Below are 22,866 nucleotides of genomic sequence, written 5' to 3' on the forward strand. Positions count from 1 at the left end.
TAGGCACCTTGTGAACCATTCAGTCCAGGGAAGGAGTTCTTAAGACAAGAGACACCAGAGGCCTGAAAGAGTTGAACTCATTGCCTAAGGTGAAAATCAATTCTTTACATCAGTGTCATCACACGAAGAGGGGTTTCTGACTCAAGAGTAGAAATGACTTGTCTTCAGGACAAATATGCATTCTTGAGGTGGTGAAACGTTTTGGTGTTATGTTAGGTGAGGGTCACGGCTCCCTGTCTCTTGGGTGGAAGCAATGATTTGGCTGAAGTAATTTTCCCCACTGTCTTTCACGTCATAGAAGATGCTGTTCATGGGGCACCCAGGGAGAGCGGATGACCAGATATAGGGGGCTAGTCTCTGACACACCTGTGACCTGTGAGAGTGGTAAGCACAATACTTGTGCAGGGGTACATCAGTGTGGAGGAGTCAGTTTGAAAAAGGTGGGTCAGAGTTTCAACTCATTATCAGTGCTTTGAGAAAGAAAGAATGAAATGTATATTGTGTATGGCAAAGAGCATGTCTACTTAAAAACTTACATTGATTGAAAACTTTGAAAACTTGTGGACAAGAGATAGTAAATATTATCAACTGTATTTCTCAGAGGAAGAAACCAGCTCCTCAAAGATCCATTTGATATTAAAAAGGTAAACGATTCCTCAAGTTCATGAATGCTAGTTTTTAGCAGGGTACTATATTTCTAAGAGACACAGAACTGATAATACCGGCAACCTCTTTCAAAAAGATCTGACTTTAAATTGAAAATTGGCAGGTGGCTAAATGTTATCAACTACTGATCAATTGGATTTCTCATCCTATTATATATTCAAAAAGCAATGAAAACCAGTTTCTATCACTTGTGTTTTGGCATCAGACTGACACTTGCCCTCACGAAAAGTGGATGGATTTAACCTATATTTTTGTAAAATTAAGTGTACATTGCAATTGACCCTGTTGTATTTTTAATGTAAAGACTGTCCCTAAACAGGCAAAATACAGCAATCATCTGCTCGTGTGACTAAAGAGTAAAGCATGGACGTTGAGTTAATCGGTGTCTGAGTCACACAGCCTTTCTTCTTCAGTAGGTAGGCACATCAAGGCTTTCTTTCACGCCTAAGTTTCCTCTGCAGTTTAAAAGTGACATTAACACTTTTTTTTCACACAACAGCAGGGTACAAATTCAAGTCCTCACATACTGTGGAATTATGTGAGAAATAAATATCAAAAGATATTGGAAAATAACCCACATATTTTCAAGTACAATGTGACCGTTACCAAGAAAGACCTTAGACTTGGTCATCAAAAGCCTCAAGAAGGTAAAAAGACTGAAAAAACACAGAGGGTTACTGCAGAGAAGAGAGCATTTGTACCCAGCTATTATGTGAAAACTGGATAAATCTTAATTACATTGAATTAGTGCACAGTACTTTTGGGGTAGACTATATCCTTCTACTTTTCTATGTATTAATTCTATTAATTTTTAAGAGTTTGCTATTTTGAGAAACTTCAACTAAAAATTATCTTAATTTATCTACTTAAAAATTGTAATATGTATTAGAACTACATGTAACTCTGTTCTGTATTTTCCAAGTCTCCTGTATATGTGTTATCATACTTTTCATAATTTAAAAAATAAAAAAAATTTTTTTTAAGTGACATTAACACAATTAATGCAACTGACATCACTATTGCTAACACAATGTGTTCCCTCTGGTTTTAGATTTTTCTGAATCTCAACGGCTTGTTCTTTCCCTGTTATATTTTCATTCAAGACACAGCTTCTCTGCCTCTCTCAGAAATATCTAAACAGCTATTCTGCTGTAACCAGTAAAGACAATGTAAGTTGGTATAAAGCATTCTGCCAAAGCAGGAAAAAAGAGTAATGTTGACTTTCTAACATGATGCTTTTGTGCATCTATTTAGAATGGTGTGGGAAACAAGCTGTTAAATTTTGCAACTGTTAAGTCAACATGGAATACAAAGTATCTAAACCCCCATGTATAAGTAATATCTGAAAATATTTCATAGACTGGTCATATTTTGCCATTATCATGTTAGAAGAACCCAACTATAATTGGGCCGAGAATTCCAGTTGAGAAAAACAGTTTTTAAGTTATTGAAAAGAATGTACTAAAACTGCGTCATGATGCAGCAAACAATTGATCCTATGAAAATTGGCGACACTCAATATGGAGTAACACAAGAATTCTGTTATCTTTGGATGTACAGACTGAGCAATGAAGAATTGCATATTTCAAATATTACACTTTTCTAAGACCAGCTGAAATTTTTTCATGGCTAACAATATCATTTAACTCAATATACTGCAAAATTTAAATTACTTACAGTGCATTTAAAAACTATAGGATAAAGTTGTGACTCAACATTGTACAAAAACCCAAATTTATAATATGCATATCAACCAAATACTTCAAAGATACATGCATAGAACTGTAGTGATTTTTGTTCAATGCATACCTGATGATGGATGGACGAAGCCTCAGACCTTGATCTTAGCCAGTCCCATTGACTCTTCGTGGAAGAGAGCGGAATCCAGTCCTTCCCATTTTGGCCAACCTATGAAACAAAAAATAAGCATGGACTACACTCTAAACGGAACCAGTCCGTAAGTGATGGAAAACACGGGATCAGAGAATGGCGATTTCATGACACATGCTTTTTCATTCAGTACTCGGCTGAAGAGTCATGCATTAATTTTTACCAGTTGCAAATCTTTATTAGTTCTGAGCACATTTACATGACCAAATTAAGGCAGAAATGAAAAGTAAGACAGTATTACCTAGATAAATGGCATCTCGTGATGCTGAATGACCCCACACTTTTCCCCAAATTCAATTTTTCAATCCTAACTCGCCTATTCAGAGAAATGCCTGTTAGGGTGACTGTAAACCAAATGGATCAAATTTTCACGAAGCTAAACACTACTCAAGAACAGACAAGCTCGGTTCTCTCTTGGGGACAGCGCACCAGCAGCCTGAGCTCAGAACAGCGGGCTCCCTGAGGAGAGCACCTCCCAAGCTCACACTGCCCATGCTTGTGCAACACAGGCTTCTACGCTATATGTGTGTTACCTGCAATAGCCCCCACTTTATTTCCCAGGATGCTGCAAGCGCTGCTGACATGTGGCAATAACCTTGCACTCCTTAGATTTTAAAAGCATGCAAGGGAAGTTAAATATAGGTTTCCTACAGGAGAAGGGGTATTTTAAGAGATCGATGTTGAAAAACCTTAAAATATCTTAAAAATGCCTATTAGTAGCAAGATCCTTAGTAGACTAAGAAGACACATTAAAAAAAATCTGCTAATAATTCCTGATTGTACAAGTAAATGTGAAAAGAACAAATAGCAGAAACAGTCAAAGAGAAGGGGAAAAAAGTAGAGAGTACAGGGCACAGAGAAATAAGTAAATCCTAAATGGTTTAAAGATAACAATTCAGGAATCATGATTATGAGAATCTGAGGAGAATATAAATCCAATACTTGAAACAAAATAAGCTTCTCCGATGACAGGTTAAATGACAATAACTTTACTTAACATTTGAAGTGAAGTGAAGTGAAAGTCACTCAGTTGTGTCCAACTCTGCGACCCCACTGACTGTAGCCTGACAGGTTCCTCTGTCCATGGGATTCTCCAGGCAAGAATACTGGAGTGGGTTGCCATTTCCTTCTCCAGGGGATCTTCCCGACCCAGGAATTGAACCTGAGTCTCCTGCATTGCAGGCAGATTCTTTACCGACTGAGTTATGAGGGAAGCCCTAAGATTCTAAACACAAATTTAATTAATTTCCCCTGAAATCAAATTTTCACATACTTTAAGAATTTGATGATCTGTAGATACAATATTTAACAGAGGGCATTCAAGCATCAATACAAAAATACTACAGGTCTATGTGAAAGCATTATTCTCATAGTTTAAAAGACAAGAGAAAACAAAAATTTAGACTAATAAAGGATGCTCAACAAAGTTAAAGCAAAGGCTCCATTTTTTGGTAAAGCACAGAACATGCATAAATGGAAGAACTGAATTCTGCACTTCAAAACTGCAAAATGATAAATAAACTTGGTGAATACTTACTTGCCCAGGGCACATACTGGGTTTTTGGTAGGGCAATTAAGAATATGAAAGCCTGTGTTGCACGTTATGCTAGTTCATAATATAAATACCTTACACAGTGGAGGGTGTTTTCATCTCTATTACCTCCCTGGAACTCAATGGGTCTGAGAAGCAGATGCTTTTATCACTATGTCCATTTTAAAGTGAGAGGCCCAGAGAAGCTGAACATCTTGACAGCATGTATGTGGTCAAGAAGGGGCCAGTGTCCTATGTCGGTCTTATTCTACTGCTTTGTAGACGGGCAGGCTGGCAAACCAATGTGCAAGTGGATAAATCCTCTCATTACACTTAAAAGGCATGAAGAAATAGGAGATGGTCCTCTTTTCTCTATCAGAGCTGCCAATATGACCCCCAAACAGACACACCTTTAAGATTTAAAAAGCTTGTTTTAAATAATGACAGTTTGTAAATTTAAGGTAATTTAAATAGCAGTTAAAGTAACAAGTAGCATATCTCTCAGTGGATAATGATTTATAGGTAGAAACAAAAATCTAAAACCAAAGTAGCCTAGTGAAAAACAATTTTTCTTCCTTTTTTCCCCAACCAATATAAATTTTACTGCATCTCAAATACATCCATAAAATTTTTATTTATGCTTACTGTTCAATGGCATTTGTAATAAAGAAAAAATCCTTTAGAGTCAAAATAATTCAGTACAGTTTAAAATTACATCTATTTTGATTTGAAATGTTACAATAGTCTACAAATTACTCCACTTACATATTTTACACCCTGAAATAAAATAACAGACATCATTTTCATTCATTTTATCACAAAACATAATTCCAAAGTCATGGTTAATTTCCCTGAATTCAGCCTAATTATTTTGAGTTCTTATGACAGGCTAATTATTTCCTCAAACAAAGGAAACCAGAAGCTGTTTAGAGTTTATAACTATTTGGCTTGGCATAATAAACATAAATATATAGTTTCCATTCATGGATTCCTAACTAAAATGTCAACTAAAATTACCTGTGTATTCTCTTTTATACTGTTAAGAAAGTCTTTAAAAAAGCATTATGACTGAAAAGTCTGCAATGAAATTCGCACTCCAGTTTTTCTTTTTTACATATCAAAGATAGGTTACCATGCTTTTCCAAATAATTACAAAGTTCTTTGTCTTGATCTAAAGAATCATAGAGCAAGGTAGAAAACATACATATACCTATTTTAAATTACCCTAAGATGAAGTAACACTCTTCAGAATCCCTGCCCAGTTTTTGCTGGTACCAGAACAGATGTTATTTTTCCTAGGGCGACTTTGCATACACAAAAACAATAATTAAAGAGAATATAGTGTGTGCGTGCACACACACAGGTTTATTATCTCCCTGTGTTTTACATTCTGAAATGGTGACTCATGCAGAAAAATAACAAGCGAAATGAATCATACATCAGAGGGTCTACTAAAATGAATTCCTATGAGGATGCTGACAAAAGAAAAAGCTTGAATTAAAACTATTTCTGTACTTTGTACTTTAAGTTTCACAGTTCTGACAGTTGTTTCTCTGAGAGCTGTGAATTTTGACAATACTTACCTGCATCGATAACTCTTTCATATTTAAGCTAGAAGTCAAGCATATACTTTGCTAATTAAGGGCAAAAGCTATCATAATCAAAGTTTCAGTCTCCTGTATGCTAATCATAAAACTCATTAGTAAACAATTAAGAAAATGTCAACATTTGCTTAAAACATGTTTTTTATGTATAGTAAACAGGTGGGTTGGAAAAGGAAATTTACTACTAATAATTTATATGTATAAAACACGATAAAGCTTTGAATAATGTGAAAGAAATTACTAACATGATAACATAATTGAAGTCAATTCTGAGGGGCAACAGCATACTTAGAACACTTCTTTGATACGGTATGATAATGTGCAAATTTTTACAGCATTTGGTTTTTGGAGGTCTGTAAAATCCCTTATTAAGAATAACAACTTATCTTGTATGTATAAAAACCTAAAACAGAAGTAAAAATAGACTGTAGGCAGCATTGGGGCAGGAGCTGTATTAGTTGTATTCAGTGTTGTTTCCCATAAAAGGAAGTAAAATTTTTGCTGAGTGAATGAAAATAATTAAAGCAAGACAAGTGCTTTCCAGCAAGGAAGTGAACTTACAGGCTCAACCCCCATAGTAGACACAGGACAGAATGCATGTATCTAAATTCAAGTAAAAAATAATACAGTGTGGATATAATTTGGTCCAATAAACTAAACGTAAGCCACTAGAAAGGGACTTCTTAAACAGCTATTTGTAAGGTCTTAGATTAAAACAACAGTGAAGTGAAGTGAAAGTTGCTCAGTTGTGTCCGACTCTTTGCGGAATTCTCCAGGCCAGAATACTGGAGTGGGTAGCCTTTCCCTTTTCCAGGGGATCTTCCCAACCCAGGGATTGAACCCAGTAACTGCAGTTAAAACCTGTCTGAAATACAAATTTTGTTTCATAGAACAAGCATTCTCTGACTGACTTTACTGTTAAGGAGTCTATTAGTATGAGTGTATAATATCAGTTTGGTCCCCATTCATTCCTAAAGCAAATTTTTAAAGTGAAGACATGCCTGGAGCCTGTGTCCATGCCTAGCATGGAGCAGGAAGGATGGCTACATGGTTAGGCAGTTAGAGAATCTGCGATGCCACAGGACAGGATGGAGCAGGGCACATGCCCAGAAGCAGGAGACACAGCAGTGAGCAGGGCTGCGCCTGACCTGGCCTGCCAAGTTGTAACCAGGTACCCAAATGTCTCATTTTACACCCGGAATACTGATAATCACAGAACTAATCTTCCTATCTTTGATGTCGTTAATGAAAATCCTTCAACTATGAGGACGCCTTTTTGGAATTGCTTTATGTGGTATTTTCATCTTTTGAGCAATTCATTAAAAAACGGTTCTAGGACAGCCCTTCTGAAATTTACCACACGATGTAGCCCTACAGTATTTTGAAAGACTTTAACATTTAATATACAAATACTGAAAGCCGACAGAGAAGTGAAAGGAATTGCAGACCTATTTGTGCTTAAGAACCAAGAGGAAAAAGTCAATGGATTCCAAAGTGGCATCAACAAACTCCGATGTCAGTTCTCTCCTCTGCACAATGAGGATGTTCCTTTTGGGGCCACCTTGAACTTGGGTGTGGGATATTTCATTTTCTAGAGTCCCCAGAAGAAAGAATAGATGGCTGGATGAATAAAGCAAACTTATCCAAATAAATTTTATCTTTCAATTCAGAAATGTCTTCCTCGGTTAATTTATTTGGTTGTTGTGTGTATGTGTGCTTAGTTGCTCAGTCGTGTCCGACTCTTTGCGACCCCTATGGACTGTAGCCCACCAGGCTCCTCTATCCATGGGCTTTCCCAGGCAAGAATACTGGAGTGGGTGGCCGTTCCCTCCTCCAGGAGATCTTCCCCACTCAGGGATTGAACTTGGGTCTCCTGCACTGCAGGCAGATTCTTCACCATTTGGCCACCAGGGAAGCCCTTTTTTTTAACGGTTGTATATTCACATAAAAAAAAAAAAAAAAACAACTAAAAACTACAGATGGGTGCTATGTTAGAGCATTTTCACTTTCTTCATCTAGACAATTAGTATTTGCAAACAGGAAATGAGCACAGTATGATGCAAAAGAGAAGCAAAGATGCCAGAGAAAGAGCGAGAGAGAGCAAAAAATCTCAAGTACACCTGAATACAGAGTTAAGATTGCTTAATCACAATTTTATTTCTAGAGGTTTTCTTTTTTTTTTTTGCATAAAGCATTCCCAAAATAGTGGTGCTCAGGCTAGGATTATAAAGAAGGTGTCACAGGTCAGCTCAATCTGAAAACTGCACGTGTCTCAAATTGGGATGACTTGTTTCTCTGTTTTTCTTACCACTGACCCCTTAAATTCCTAGGGCAACAAGAAAAATGCTGGACACCAACTATAAAAATGTTCACACTGAAGGACCCTGAACATTTGGAGGGCTGCCTCCGTGCATAGATGGTTAACAGCCAATGCTATTAAAATGACAAATAGAGCATCACCCAAGCTTCGAGTCTGACCTCCCCAAGCACGCACACTGAATCTGTCTATATGTTCAGAAAGAGTACACATTAGAACAAAAGGGGTGAGGAAACACAGTTTCACCAAGTTACAAAAGCTCATGCAGAGCATTAGTTTTAAGCCATCTCAAAGTCGGGTGCGCTGTGGATGTCAGCTTATGTTGTGGTACACAGTAAGGCACAGATGTTGTGAAGTGTGACCAAACAGCAAAAACACAAAGGAACCCACACCCAGGAAGTTTCCACCTGTGCCCTCACCCTGTCCTCCCTGTGTCTGTGTGACTGTCTGGGGGCAAAAACACTTCGATTGATTCCTACCAAGTTGAAGGTGAATGGGATTTGTTCCAGGCAAGCCTGTTAAGCCAGGGGCGGCCACTGCCCCCGCCACCAGAGGACCCCTGCCCTCCCCCAGCTGTCACAATTAGAAGAGACCTGATAATTCGATTCCTCGACCAGTTTTACTTGAGACAGGGTGAACTTTTTTCAGAATGAAGCTTTTCAGAACACTATGTCTCTGAGATTCTTATGTCTAACATGGAGGGTCAAGTCCTTGTTGAAGTGACCTGTTTCTCCCCTGAGACTGTAAATTCATCTGCAGGGAGAGACCACAGGTCACCCCCTCCACGTCCCTGGCACAATGCCAGATGCTGGATGAACATGCATGGACCACACTTGAGTCCCTTTGAGGAACTTCAGGAATCAAAGCAAGCAGGTGAACTTGTTGTGGGGCTCCTGAAATTTCAAGTGAGTTTCAAAGCAAGCTGAGAAGACAAGCCCCACAGGAGGAAGATGTTAGTTCTGCGCTGGGGTGGAGACCTAGTGAGCATTTGCAGCCATTGGGAAGCCATGGATGTGGAAAGCTGTGGAGATGTGGGCACATCCCCTCGAGGTCACCCTGTGGGTGACCCAACGGGCAGGGAGGCACCCCTGGGCGGCACTTGGTTGGCCTGGACTTTTAGAACATTTCTGCTGTTGAATGTTCAGCTCCATAGCTCTGTGAGCACATGCAACCTGTCTCCACTGTGATTTACTGTTGGGAAATGAATGGTTTTATGGGAAAGAAAAAGGAACCAGGTAAAATTTAAAAACCTTAACAGAGGATGTTCTTCATGTGATCTTCAATGGGGGGGATGATGTTGAAAATGTCAGAGGTAATTTTTGACCAGTTACAGATTAAAAGAAATGAGAAGGGAGAGAATCTGTGTGAACAGAGTTGGCTAAGTAAATGAAAAAAATTTTCTTTTTCTAATTGCTCCAAAACAGCTTCATTCAAAGCAAGTGTAAAAGTTACAATGAAATAGAGGAAAAAAAAAAATCCATAACCCGTAACACTAGAAAACCATTAACATCTTTATATATAACTAAAAATATTTACAACATAGGAACAGCTATAAGTTTATTCTGACTTGATTTTTGTGCTGAGATTGGGGCATTTCAGCCAGATCAGTTTGTGGGCCTTTCATCTGATCAGAGCTCCTTCCCTGTGAACTGTGAGACCCTGCCTGGCCCTCGGCCTCTGGCCGTGTCCCCCTTTCCCAGGCATGGCCCGCCTGCTGTTGGTGCAGTTCGGGTGACTCGAGCCCATCCTCTGGCACTCGGCATGGCCATCCATGTCCTTCCCATCCCAGGACTGAGGGTCCAGGCTCCTAAACCTCCATCCTGTATTCAAGGTCTTGCTGACAAGACTTACCTGGTACCAAATCCACATGTGCCTGGATTTCCAAGTATGGCTATACTGTGATCTGAGCCACTGAGCTGCCCCTACAGGCTGCAGACTCTAGCAGCCTGACTGTGTCCTCTTTCCAAGGTCAGCGAACTGTTGCTGTTCCACCAGGATCCTTATTCTAGCATCTGCCACATCCCACCTGCCAGGGCCAGCCCTCTCCCCACCTGCTCGGAGGTACCCGGACCCTTCCCAGTGGATAGAAAGAGATACAGTGGAAACTCTGGGTAAGACTTGGAGGAGGAAGAGTTCATCTGCGGGCTGTTTGGGGAATGTGGACAAATAAGCTTTTACAGCAGCTCTGCGTTTCGTGCACGAGACAGGGGAAAAATTGCTCGTTGCCAGGATTCCGATCCTTCTGTGAGACCGTAACTATTAATGAGGTCCTGATGAGCACGATACATTTTGATGGACCTAAGAATAGTAAGTGGCATGCTTATTATGTGGCAGGCTTTCCAAAGCTTTTAATGTCGTATCTTCTATTATGAAGAAACTGGAATAAGTAATCACTTGGAAAGCCGTGCCATATAATGATAAAAGCCACCTACCGGGGGCTCTGCTCCCAAGTCTAGCAAGGCAACCTTATTAATAGACCGTCACAGAGTGAGGCATTCTGGGTGCCAGATACGGCCAACACACCACCAAGAGGCGACCTAAAAAGAAAAGAAGAGTTAGTCTCAAGTTCCAAAAGTCACACCAGCTTGGCTAATGGCACATGAACCACAGTGCTGTTCTTATTCATTACCACTTATTCATATCTTGATACTTTAGTGGGAAATCTAGCTCAGAATCTGTTAGGAACAAATGTGAATCAAAGAAAAATATTTACAGTACATGGAAAACTGAAAAGTAAACCAATCAATATGCCTTGACTCATGCACTTTCCCCTTGAACCACCATGAAATTATCTAGGTTGTTCATGTTTTTAATTCAGTAAAAGAGTCCGCGTTTACTGCTGTTTCTCAGAATTGCTGCTTGTTTTCTTCATTTACATTTTAAACACATGCACTATTTTTGCTGTAACACGTTTTTGAGAAAAACCTTTAGGGTTGTGTATTTTGTTCCGAACAACAGGTGAGGGAGAAATCCCGACAGATGAGTGTTTCCTTGTGGGCTGTGTGTTCCCTTGTGGGCTGTGTGTTCTCGGGGAGGGGAGGTGTGTGGGTTGAGGACGGCGTGCAAACCTAGAGCACCCCTGAAGTGGAGGCGGAACAAGGACAACTGGTACCCAGCCGCTGAGCTGGTCTTCAGATAAGGCCGTCACTGGTTCTAAGGTGAATTCGCAGGTGGAGAGTTCATCGTCAGCAAAAAGAAAACCCCAAGTGAACTCTGAAGCCTCTACTGTGAATCCTGTCCTCAGCTTCGTTATACCGTGCAGGTGATGGAGACCTATGTCTGTGGTGCTGACTACCGGGAAAGAGGCACCACGAGCTCCATGCAGAAACCATCTGCTTCACTCCCCTGGACCAGGGGTCAGCGCGCAACCATACATAAGGCCATATTAGCATGACAGATCGACAGCAGAGACATTATATGGTGTAAACTAGGAACACAGAGGGTCAGAAAAGGAGAAGACTACTACAGGCTTGTGCTTGAAGAATGTACAATAAAGAAGAAGAAAAGGGGTGTGGGGAGCACACTGATAAGCCAGGACTCAGGGCACCAGTGCAGGTTACATGCAGGCCAAGGTGACCCCTGGCTGCAGTGGGGTGTAGTCATGGACATCATAAGGGTCCAGATGAGAAAAGTGCAGTGATGTCCGAGGCTGGGGGCTCTTACACCCATGTACTGTGACGAGAACAAAGTGTGAGACAGGTAAGGGATCCATGGCTCTGAGAACAAGTACTGGGGAGATGGGGTGGATGTGGGGAGCAAAAGCAGTGGGGGGAGGACAAGGGGCATGGAGTGCTTGTCCCATGGGCTGCGGAGGACTGTGCTGGACGAGCACAGAGCTGAAAACCAGCAAGAAGAAGCCTTTCCAGAGAGAGGCCACCGGTGTGCCCGACAGTATCCACACAGGAGGTGAAGGGAAGGTGGACAGACAGCCTCCTGACACAATGATAGGATGAAACCGGCCTTCTGTGGTGGGTGGGGGCGATCACGCAGAGCTTCGAGAAGGAAAAGGTGGCAAAACCCACAAAAAGACAGGACTGCGAGGAGTTCCAGAACCACCCTGCACTCGTGTGCAGAGTTCACCACTTAGGAATGATGGCATCAAGCTTCAGCAAGAAAGAGGGTGGACCAGGGAGTGAGGAGACTGGGGCCAGGAGTGGGATCCCCTCAATCTGGGTGCCAGCAGAGGGACAGGAAGTGACCTCCAGAGAAGACAGACTTCTTTTCAGAGCTTTGTACTGGAAGAGGAGAAAAATGGTAGGGCGGTGGCTGGTGGCAGTCAGGTGCCTGGCAGGAGAGAAGGAGCGAGCTGGGGTACTGAGGATAGAGAGGCGGGAGGGCAGGGGCAGAAGACAAGGCAAAACTGTGCCCAAGAAAACAGAGAGGTTTTCATCTACGGTGATTACAGATGTGGGAGAGACACACACTAGTCCTGCAAGTTGTTGGTAAAAGGGGTAAGGGGTGTGAGGAGCTGGCTTAACTTGGTCAGTGTCAGCAGAGCCAAGCAAGAGGGTGGTGTGGATGTTTAGGATGGGGGAGGAGCAGGGTGCCCAGCCTGGGGACAGTGGCCAAGGTTAGAGTGATGCTGTGGCGGACAAGAAGGGGGTGTCTAGAGGCATCCCTGAGGCTTTTATATAAACAAACAAAACCTGCCATAAAAATTAAAAATTTCTTAAATAAGATATAAGGACGTGATGGACAGCGTAGGCAGTATAACCAATATTTTATAATAATCTGAAATGGATTATAATCTATAAAAGTATTGAATCACAAATTGTATTCCTTAACATAACATTGTAAATCAACTATACTTCAAAAAAGAATTTAAAGATCAATTTAAAAAATTAAGTTTCTTAGCTATTGCTGTTGGGAGTGTAAATTGTTGAAGCTTTTCTGGAATATGTTGTAGAAATAGGTACTCAGAGCCTTTTAAGTCTCCATTTATGCTGATCTGATAAATAATTTCTAAAAATGTAAGGAGAAAAACCAAGAAATAAAGATTTAAATATAAGCATGTTCGAAGCATATTTTAAGGATAAAAGTTTAAAAAAAAGAATAAATTGATAATGTCTAATAAAAGGGGTGAAGTAGGATATGTCTATGCGATAAAATAGTCAGCCATTAAAAACAATGAATCACATGATTAAGCACCAATATAATGCTAATAATTTTTAAAAGCAGGACACAGAATACACTGTGATTCCAATTTTCTAAAGTACACACTTGGAACTACTCCTCCCCACTCACCTCACAATACCCTTAAATGTCCCTTGCTAAGTTATTTTAAAAAATTAGCAAGATATAGACTTTATATTCTTCTGTATTTTACAAATGTCTTACTTTTACAATTAGGAAAAAATAATTTTACCTCCCCACCATAAAAAGCTTTTTCAGATAATGATGCTGGGAAAAAAAAGAACTTGTATCCATACCTCATTCCATATACAAGTAGACCATGGACACAAACGTAAAACCTAAACCTATAAAAATTCTGTGAGCAAACAGGATAAAGATTTTGTGACATTCAGTAAGTCAAAAATTTTTTGGCTACAACACAAGAAGCACAACCCATAAAGCAACAAATTTATCAATTAGACTCAAACTTTAAAGCTGCTCTTCCAAAAGACAATGTAAAGAGAATGAAAAGACAGGCCACAAGAAGACTGCAAGAACTCTGCAAAGAATGTCTGTGATAAAGAACCTGTATTCAGGATATACAGAGAACTTCTGAAACTCAACAATAACAAAAGCCAATAAAAAAACGGGCAATGTTTGAACAGACGTTTTAGCAATGAAGACATATGGATGACAAATAGGCACATTAAAACATGCACACCATCACTGGATCATGCTGCTAAGTCACTTTCAGTCGTGTCCGACTCTGTGCGACCCCCAGACCCCCAGACGGCAGCCCACCAGGCTCCCCCGTCCCTGGGATCCTCCAGGCAAGAACACTGGAGTGGGTTGCCATTTCCTTCTCCAATGCATGAAAGTGAAAAGTGAAAGTGAAGTCGCTCAGTCCAACTCCTAGCAACCCCATGGACTGCAGCCTACCAGGCTCCTCCGTCCATGGGATTTTCCAGGCAAGAGTACTGGAGTGGGGTGCCATCGCCTTCTCCGACTGGATCATAAGGGAAATGCAAATCACACCACAAGGACACACTGCTGTCTACACACTAGAATGACTACAATTAAAAAAAAAAACAACTGACCATCTGACTGCATCAAGTGCTGGTAGGACTCACACCACTGGCCGGAAGTAGAAATGTACAATCACTTTTAACAAGTTTGGCAGTTTCTTAAAAAGTTAAATATGTGCCCATCATGTGACACAGCCATTTCACACCTATGCGTATACCCAAGAGACAAGAAAACATATGTCTGTATGAAAATTTGAAAGTGGATATTCAGAGCAGTCCTGTTTGTCAAAGTGAAAAACTAGATAAAACCCAAATGCCCATCAGTGTGTGAATGGGTAAACAAGCTGTAGTAGGTTCAAACAATGAACTAATCACCAGCAATGAGAAGGAATAGAGTACTGATATACACAATAACAGGATGAACCACAACATAATCAGGCTGAGTCAAAGAAGTCAGGCAGAAAAACGGGGGCATGTTACATGATTCCATTTACACACCATTCTAGGAAATGCAAGGCCATCTACAGTGACAGGAAACAGCTCGGCGGTTACTGGGACAGGATGGGGCAGCAGCATTCAGAAAAGGACATGAGCAAAGCTTTGGGAATGACAGGCGTTCTCACTGCGGTGTCTGCGCTGCTGGTTTCATGGCCGCATCCCCGATGTCCCTGCCTGGCAAACCGTGCACCTTCAGTGCTTGCTGTTACTAGACACCGATTATGCTTCAGCGCTGCTGCTGCTGCTCAGTCACTCAGTCATGTCCGACTTTGTGACCCCGTGGACTGCAGCCCACCAGGCTCCTCTGTCCATGGGATTCTCCAAGCAAGAATACTTGGGAATTGGGTTGCCAATTCCTCCTCCAGGGGATCTTCCCGACCCAGGGATGGAACCTATGTCTCTTGCATCTCCTGCATCAGCAGGTAGATTCTTTACCACTACTGCCATCTAAAGCTAATAAAAGAAGGTAAGTTTTCATACTGAGAGAAACTTAAAATTGATGAGTCTCAGAAACAAATCATCATATGAATTTGCTGGAGTCTGCACAAAAAAACCCCTCTACTTTTCTGTGAAATGATAAACTCATCAACTAAATTCTTCATAAGGGTTATGACTCAAAATGACTAAAATCCTTCCTTCCCATTCAGAGAGGGTAAAAGAAAAAAAAAAGATGAGCGGGATCCTGGGCTAACTGTTAGAGTCACATTCAGTCCTTACTAGAAAGGATAAGATGTCCGGGCCGTTTTCAGAGCAACATTCTCAGCTGTCGCCCTTGGAGGAAGCCAGCGAGGTTCACCTGTTTCTTGCATACTGGCTGGCACATCATACTCGGTGATTTAGAGGCTCCGGGAATACACTCTGCCTGGAACTGAGACCGACACACAATAAATAGTCTGGGGCAGGTTCTATTTATCAAATACCAAAGAAGCACTCAGTGGAGAGCCACGATTCAGCCTGGGGACAGACCTTCTAAATATATTAATTAGCAGTAACCTTAAAAAGAAAGAAGTGTCATGCTGACTGGGAGGCCTGCCTTTGATTAACTAAAAAAATAATAAAGTAACAGTTGAGCCAAGACAATCAAAGAACGAGTAGGTTATCAGTCAAGCACGGGCAGGTAGGGGGTCAGGAACTGCATGGTAGGTCTGGGTGACTTCAGGCAATTTGTTTTTCGTAGCCAAGAGAGAAAGACAGGAGGAAGCTGGAGATGGTGGAGGAGTCCTGTACGAGGGTTGGACATTTTAAATTATTCTCCTAATTTAAAATTATCCTAAATGTGGGTGTCTGTATAACATGTTCCCTCCCATCCCACTTCCATCCCCACACACAGTTTTAAATCATTCAACAAACAGCCGACCTCTGTGTGCTTGTCTGAAACAGAATTTTCCTATCAGTTGTTTTAGGTTAGCATGTTTTCTTTTAAAGAAATGTGATCTTCCTTACTTAGAAACTCAGGCCATTGCAGTGTTTGCTGATAGGTATCAATAATTAACAAAAAGGGGTTTACACCCATCAGTATGAAGCCTGAGGGTCCTCTCCCCTGAAGCCCCAGTCAGGACTTGGGGGGCTCCTTCCGCACACCCGGCCCCCCACACTCTGATAAGGACTGAGTGACCAGGGCTGTGTGTTTCCGTCACCGTGACCAGTGCAGTCTGACGATCCATCGTCTTCACGATGCTCCTTCGGAACTCTGACTTGGAGAGGGCCTCAAAACACAGACTCTTACCCGGGTTCAGGGCCAAGAGAGTGGGGACCAGAGGCACAGGCCCCAATTTCTGAGAGTCAGAACCGGGCCTGATCCTGCTGGACCCTTTTCTAAGGGCAGGAAGGGACCATGCAGGCCTGTGAGCATTATCTGGGGACATACCTAGATCTCTAGTGGGATTTCTCAGGGCTCAAGGTCCCAAAGTCCCCTATTCGGTGGGTGACTCAGGATTAAGTGCTGACCCCAAATGGCTGGATGTGCGCTTAAAGAAAAGGGTTCATTTTTTTTCTCCCTCTTTACTGGCACAGGCTCCTATATAGAATCAGAGCTAACAGAATCTCTGAAGGACAGGTAGGGCAGAACTATGTGTGAAGAAGTGTTTGGTCACATGTGGTGTGAGATGCATATGAAAACTGATACCTGTTGAAACAGCTTACTTTTGATCGTCTCTTCTAACTGTGGTAAAAGATTATAACACACCTGTGAAAACAGTAAGATTACTACAAACCAGAGAAAACACCTACTTTATCCAGGTACACACTAAACCCAAATTCCTCACTGTGAATGCTGTGACATGGCAACGCCTTGTTCACACAGCATCTTGAATTTGTCCCCTCCCCACAGTCTCCTGAAACTGAAGCGGGCTTGGCAAGGGTTTGTGAACTGAATGGCATCTTGCACAGCCAGGCTGGTGGAGGGATTAGGGACAGAGGGAAGGAGATAGCATTCCTATATGTCCTCGGCTAAGTCTGACACAATGAAGATGGCTGCAGTCTTGGACAGTAACTTCCCATGGTCTCAAACAAACAACGTGTGTTTTCTGAGGTTTCTACATGATATTTGCATTATTCTCACACTCCTGCTCACCCTTTGCAGAGGAAATGTTTCTAAACATCTTTGTGACTCCATGGACAATAGCCCACCGGGCTCTTCTGTTCATGGGATTCTCTGGGCGAGAATATTGGAGTGGGTTGCCATTCTCTTCTCCAGGGGATCTTCCCCACCTGGGGATTGAACCCAGGTCTCCTGCACTGCAGGCAGATTCTTTACTGTCTGAGTCACCAGGGAAGCCCTGGTGTTTAGATGTAATTTTAACTAAATGTATTTACATTGGGCTGACCTTGTCAAACAGCTCTCTCCAGCAAACGCAGTGTTTGCCAAATTTATCTACAGGCACCTGCCACAATCCTGGACTTGCTTGTTTTTTTTTTAAAAAACTTTACTGGTATTGATGAATTGGGAGTTTGGGATTAGCAGATGCAAACTATTATATACAGGATGGACAAACAACCAGGCCCCACCGCAGAGCACAGGGAACTCGTCAACATTCTAGGATAAGACATAATGGAAAAGAATGTGAAAAAGAATATATATACACATAAATAATGGAATCACTTTGCTGTACAGCAGAAACTAACACAACACTGTAAATCAACTATACTTCAATAAAATAAATTTTAAAAATAAGTTATGAAAAAACTTTACTGGCACTGATTATATCATTAATGGACTGATGACCCAGAGACCTGAGCATGGATTTCTCCGTGTATTACGCCATATTAACATGCCTCATGGCCTTTCTAGACCTAAATATCCTTAACTGTAAAGAGAGCACAGTCAGTTCCAGATTAAGTGGGCTAACCATGACGTAAGGTGAAAGTGGCCACAGAAAATCATGGTGAAGACAAAACGTGTCACAGCAGTGCATTGATGGGTGACCCTTCTGCTTTCTAAACTGAAGCCCACTTTGATAACAAAAAGTCAATCCATGCTGGGGGCGAGGGGGAAAGGAGCCTTCGGGGGTGACAAAAGACAGCAGAGAGACTCTTGGGTCTGCCTCCAGTGGGGTCCCTGGCGAGGCCGCAGAGAAAGTTCCCTCAGAGCCAAGATCTTGCCTTTTCTCATTTGTTTCCGCATCCCCGCTACCTAGAATGGGGGGGTGCATCGAGGTGCTCACACATGTGCTGATGGCACAGGAGGAGGAAGAGAAGGGGGCGGGGGGAAGCTGTCCTCCTGTTGGCCACGTGGACCTGTGGAGGGGTACAGCTGCCCACCCTACTTATTTCCCTTTGTGAGCAATGAGAAACTGGCTGAGCATTTAAATGAAACTCCCTTGGGTTCCCTTGGGGCCCAGCAGTCAGGAGCACCTTGCCGTGGTTCCTGGCTGGGCCCACCCTCACCAGACACTGGGACGCTGCAGTCACTGTGCCACCTGGTGGCCATGCCGAGAACGTTCGTCCTCCTCAACTGAGGAGAGCCGCCCCCACCTGCACAGGACCTGGAAGGTGCTGTCCAAACACACTTCCGGATAAACACACCCGACTACATCTGCAACAGATCACTAGTAAGGACCCCCTGGATGGCACAGGGAACTCCACTCAGTACTCTGCAGTGACCTTTATGGGGAAAGAATCTAAAAAAGAGTGGATACATGTATATGTGTAACTGAGTCCCTTTGCTGTATAGCAGAAACAACATGGGGCTTCCTAGGTGCTGGTGGTAAAGAACCCGTCTGCCAATGCAGGAGACATAAGAGATGTGGGCTTGATCCCTGGGTCGGGAAGATCTCTTGGAGGATGAAATGGCAACCCACTCCAGTATTCTTGCCTGGATAATTTCATAGACAGAGAAGCCTGGAGGGCTACAGTCCACTGGGTCGCAAAGAGTCAGAGGTAACTGAGTCCGCATGCACACATGTAGCTTATTTTATACATGACAGTTTGTACCCCTTAATCCCCTACCCCTGTATGGCCCCTCCTGCTTCCTTTTCCCTATGGGTACCCTGGAGCAGTGAGGCCAGCACAGGTTGTGAGGAGGGGCGGACACTGGTCACACGGGCAGAGGGGAGAATATCCCCGAGGAGGACGTGGCATCTCACATCATTGCAGCGCAGGTTTTGTTAAATGTTGTGGTTATGCCTGGCCCTCAGTCTTCCCCGTGTAGTTCTGCCTCAGGGTGGAAGGACCTCTCTCCACCGATCAAGTCTTCTGCCAGGGAAGCTGCTGTTGTTGTTCAGTCACTAAGTCGTGTCTGACTCTTAGTGAGCCCATGGACTGCAACACGCCAGGCTCCCCTGTCCTTCATGATCTCCCAGAATTTGCTCAGATTCATTTCCAGAAGATCTCCACATAACTCGCATCAGCCTCAACCTGACCGATTCCTTTAGGGCAGTGAGAAAAACCTGCCAACCTGAGAATGGGCACAGGAGACCAGACGGCTGTGCCTGGGGAATTTCAGCAGTTTAGGGCTGTGAGGGGACCCAGGAGGGAGGAACATGGCCAAGGCAGGGCCAGGAGCGGCCACACCATGTCACCAAGTCATGGTGGGGGCAGGCCTGGGGCTCAGCTGTTACTTTAACACTACATATGTGGCCACGGAGTCACCTGGTCGCAGAGGCGAGCAGTTCAAGGAATGATGACACGTGGCAAAGCATTATGCAAATAGGAGGTATTTTCAAGGAATGATGACACGTGGCAAAGCATTATGCAAATAGGAGGTATTTTCAGGATGTATTGTGATTTCAGAGTATCCTGATTATGATGTTTGAATATTTCTAATACTTGAGATTTCTAACTGACATCCCTTCCATAGTTATAATACAAGACACCAAAAGAGGTGCCCATCTGAATCCTTATTTTTTTAAAAAAGGAATTTGGGGTAATGTGAGTAATTACTCCCTTAATTTATGTGCTTTGCAAATTCTAATTCAGAATTTGGCAGGTGAGTTTCTCCCACCTCATCCTACCATGAGCTTGAAGTATTAATACACAGTGATCTTTTATTTAAACCAAAACATCAATGATCTAAAACAAAGGGAGAGGACAGAAAGGAGGAACACAAGTCCTGAACAGCCCAACAAAGTGTCCCACACCCACGCACATCACACACCACACTGTGGAGGCGGGTGCTGTGCCTTCCCATACTCAGGGCCAACCTCTCAGGCAAAACCCCAACAGGTTGGGTTGCTGCGATTTTTGGTGCAGAGAAGACTAGAAGCCTCGGGTGTCAAAGACAAATTAATGACGGCTGCAGTGGGGGGACTGCTAAGCAGGGGCAAGATATGAAACTTAAATATACACGACGGAAATAAAAAGCATAGACTATGGTCATGGCCACACTGGGGAGAGCTAAGGAAATGACCACTCACAGGTACTACAGGCAACTTGCAGAAGTCAAACTGGCCACACAATGGCCAAGTAAAAGAAGGCATTTACCATTTTCTCCACTCATTTCACACCTGAGAGTTTACCTGAAGAAAACAACATGAGACACACATAACGATTTAAGCACAAGACCACCCCTCACTAGCATCAAGTGAAGACTAGACATAAGTTACCTGGCCGACCACAGGGAAGGCTAAGTACACGTGGTGCCCATTCAAAGGATGCTCTGAATTCAAAGATGCTCCTTCAAAGGAGCCTAGCTTCTGAGATGTATGTAGAAGTAACACAAAAGTATGCAGGAAATAACCTTTAAACGGGGTTAGCATACACGATGAAGAAGGTCCCAATTTACAAAAGTATTGCACAGGTTCAAAGAAAAATTATACTAGAAGGAAATACCTGTTAGTGCTGAACATCATTTTTGATGATGTGAATATCAACATTCCACCAGAAATAAGATATCACTTATCTAGATTTATTATATGTATATCAATGTCATTCTTATTGCTTATAGCACTTCACTCAAAATTTACTTCTTCCACATTCCACCTTTTCCACTTTTCTTTCTAGGAGACTTTAACGTGTTTGGAGGCAGAAAGCAGAACCTGATTCTCACATATAATGAGGCAAGTAAAGTAATATCCAACAGAGATGCAGTTAACAAATTACAGACTTGTGGGAAACTCTACAGGACAAAATCAAACCCCAAAAAACCCCAAAAAATCAATTCTTCAAGAAAATTTTAAGGGGAAAAAAAAGAAGAGGTAACCTACAGATCAAAATAGACGAGAGATATGTCAACTGACTATATCAGTCAGTCAGTCAGTTCAGTGGCTCAGTCATGTCCAACTCTTTGCAACCCCATGAATCGCAGCACGCCGGGCCTCCCTGTCCATCACCAACTCCCAGAGTTCACCCCGACTCACGTCCATCAAGTCAGTGATACCATCCAGCCATCTCATCCTCTGTCATCCCCTTCTCCTCCTGCCCCCAATCCCTCCCAGCCTCAGAGTCTTTTCCAATGAGTTAACTCTTCGCATGAGGTGGCCAAAGTACTGGAGTTTCAGCTTTAGCATCATTCCTTCCAAAGAACACCCAGGGCTGATCTCCTTTAGAATGGACTGGTTGGATCTCCTTGCAGTCCAAGGGACTCTCAAGAGTCTTCTCCAACACCACAGTTCAAAAGCATCAATTAGGTCTTATTGGATTTGAATCATGCAAATTGTTTTTTTTTAAAAAAAAAAAAAAAAACGAGAACTGGGAAGAATGAAACACTATATTTGATGACATTAAGGCATTACTGTTCTTTTGGGGTGTGACAGTTGTATTGTGACTATATCTTTAAAAAGAGTGTACGTTTTGGAAATACTTACCAAAACTATATGAGTGATGGGAAATAATTCTGTATTAAATTAGTGGGCAGGAGAAAGGGTGGTCGTGGGTAGGAGGACCACGCTGTCCCCCACAGAGGTGGTTACTGCTGAAACTGGTCATGGGTAGATAAGGATGCATTCTACTGTTCTCTCCACTTTTGATTTTTCAGCATTTTTGACATACTCAATAATAAGTTTTACAAAACGTCTCTAGATGCAGCGCTAAACTTAACCTCCACAATAAATCTGTATGGGATGTACTATAAATTCCACGTGCTGTGTGTGTGCTCAGTCGTTTCAGTCATGCCTGACTCTTTGTGACCCCATGGACTTCAGCCTACCAGGCTCCTCTGTCCCTGGGATTCTCCAGGCAAGAACACTGGAGCGGGTTGCCATGTCCTTCTCCAGGGGATCTTCATGACCCGGGGATCAAACCAGCATCTCTTGTGTACAAACTCCCATGGATGCTCAATAAAACCTAGGTGACGATGATGAAGTCAGAAAAGATAATATACATGTGCAGTTTCTGACTCACAACTTCTGTGAAGGAAGGAATTCACAGGATCGTATCTGAAACCCTGACACAGAGTCACAGGCCAACCAGTCACTCTACATGCTCTGCTGAAGCCAGGCAATTACCACTTGAAGCTTGAGAGGATGTAAAAGTAATAGAAACAAATACCTTTATTAGTCACGGCCTTTGAACTGTGTACATTATTTTCCACAAATAAATATTCTGAGAGAGGGTTTTCATGATTCAGGCTTTCAAACAATCATTTAGCATACAATGGCTGGGTCATTTTTAACTGTAATAAGACTGAAGGCTAAATCAGTCTAGCAAGATCAGAGAACCGTGTCTGGCTGGGAAGGGGCTGAACACAGAGGGATGGAGGTGGTGGGCACCCCACAGGAGATGGGCCCCGAGTTGCGGAGCGAGTTGATGGACCAGCACCCAGGGGAGCATCACACAGGGGAGGGGGGT

General features: G+C 42.5%; 1 protein-coding gene across 2 annotated transcripts in view; it reads right to left on the minus strand.

Annotated features, from left to right (window-relative positions):
• Nucleotides 1-22,866, minus strand: part of PLAG1 (PLAG1 zinc finger) — a 51,971-nt gene that overhangs the window by 9,416 nt on the left and 19,689 nt on the right. For both annotated transcript variants that reach the window (XM_005215434.4, XM_005215432.4), the window contains exon 2: nucleotides 2,476-2,574. The gene's annotated coding sequence lies outside the window, so the exon portion shown is untranslated. The remainder of the gene's footprint in view (nucleotides 1-2,475; nucleotides 2,575-22,866) is intronic.

Source organism: Bos taurus, chromosome 14 (genome assembly GCF_002263795.3).
Source record: "Bos taurus isolate L1 Dominette 01449 registration number 42190680 breed Hereford chromosome 14, ARS-UCD2.0, whole genome shotgun sequence".
Taxonomy (NCBI): Eukaryota; Metazoa; Chordata; class Mammalia; order Artiodactyla; family Bovidae; genus Bos; species Bos taurus.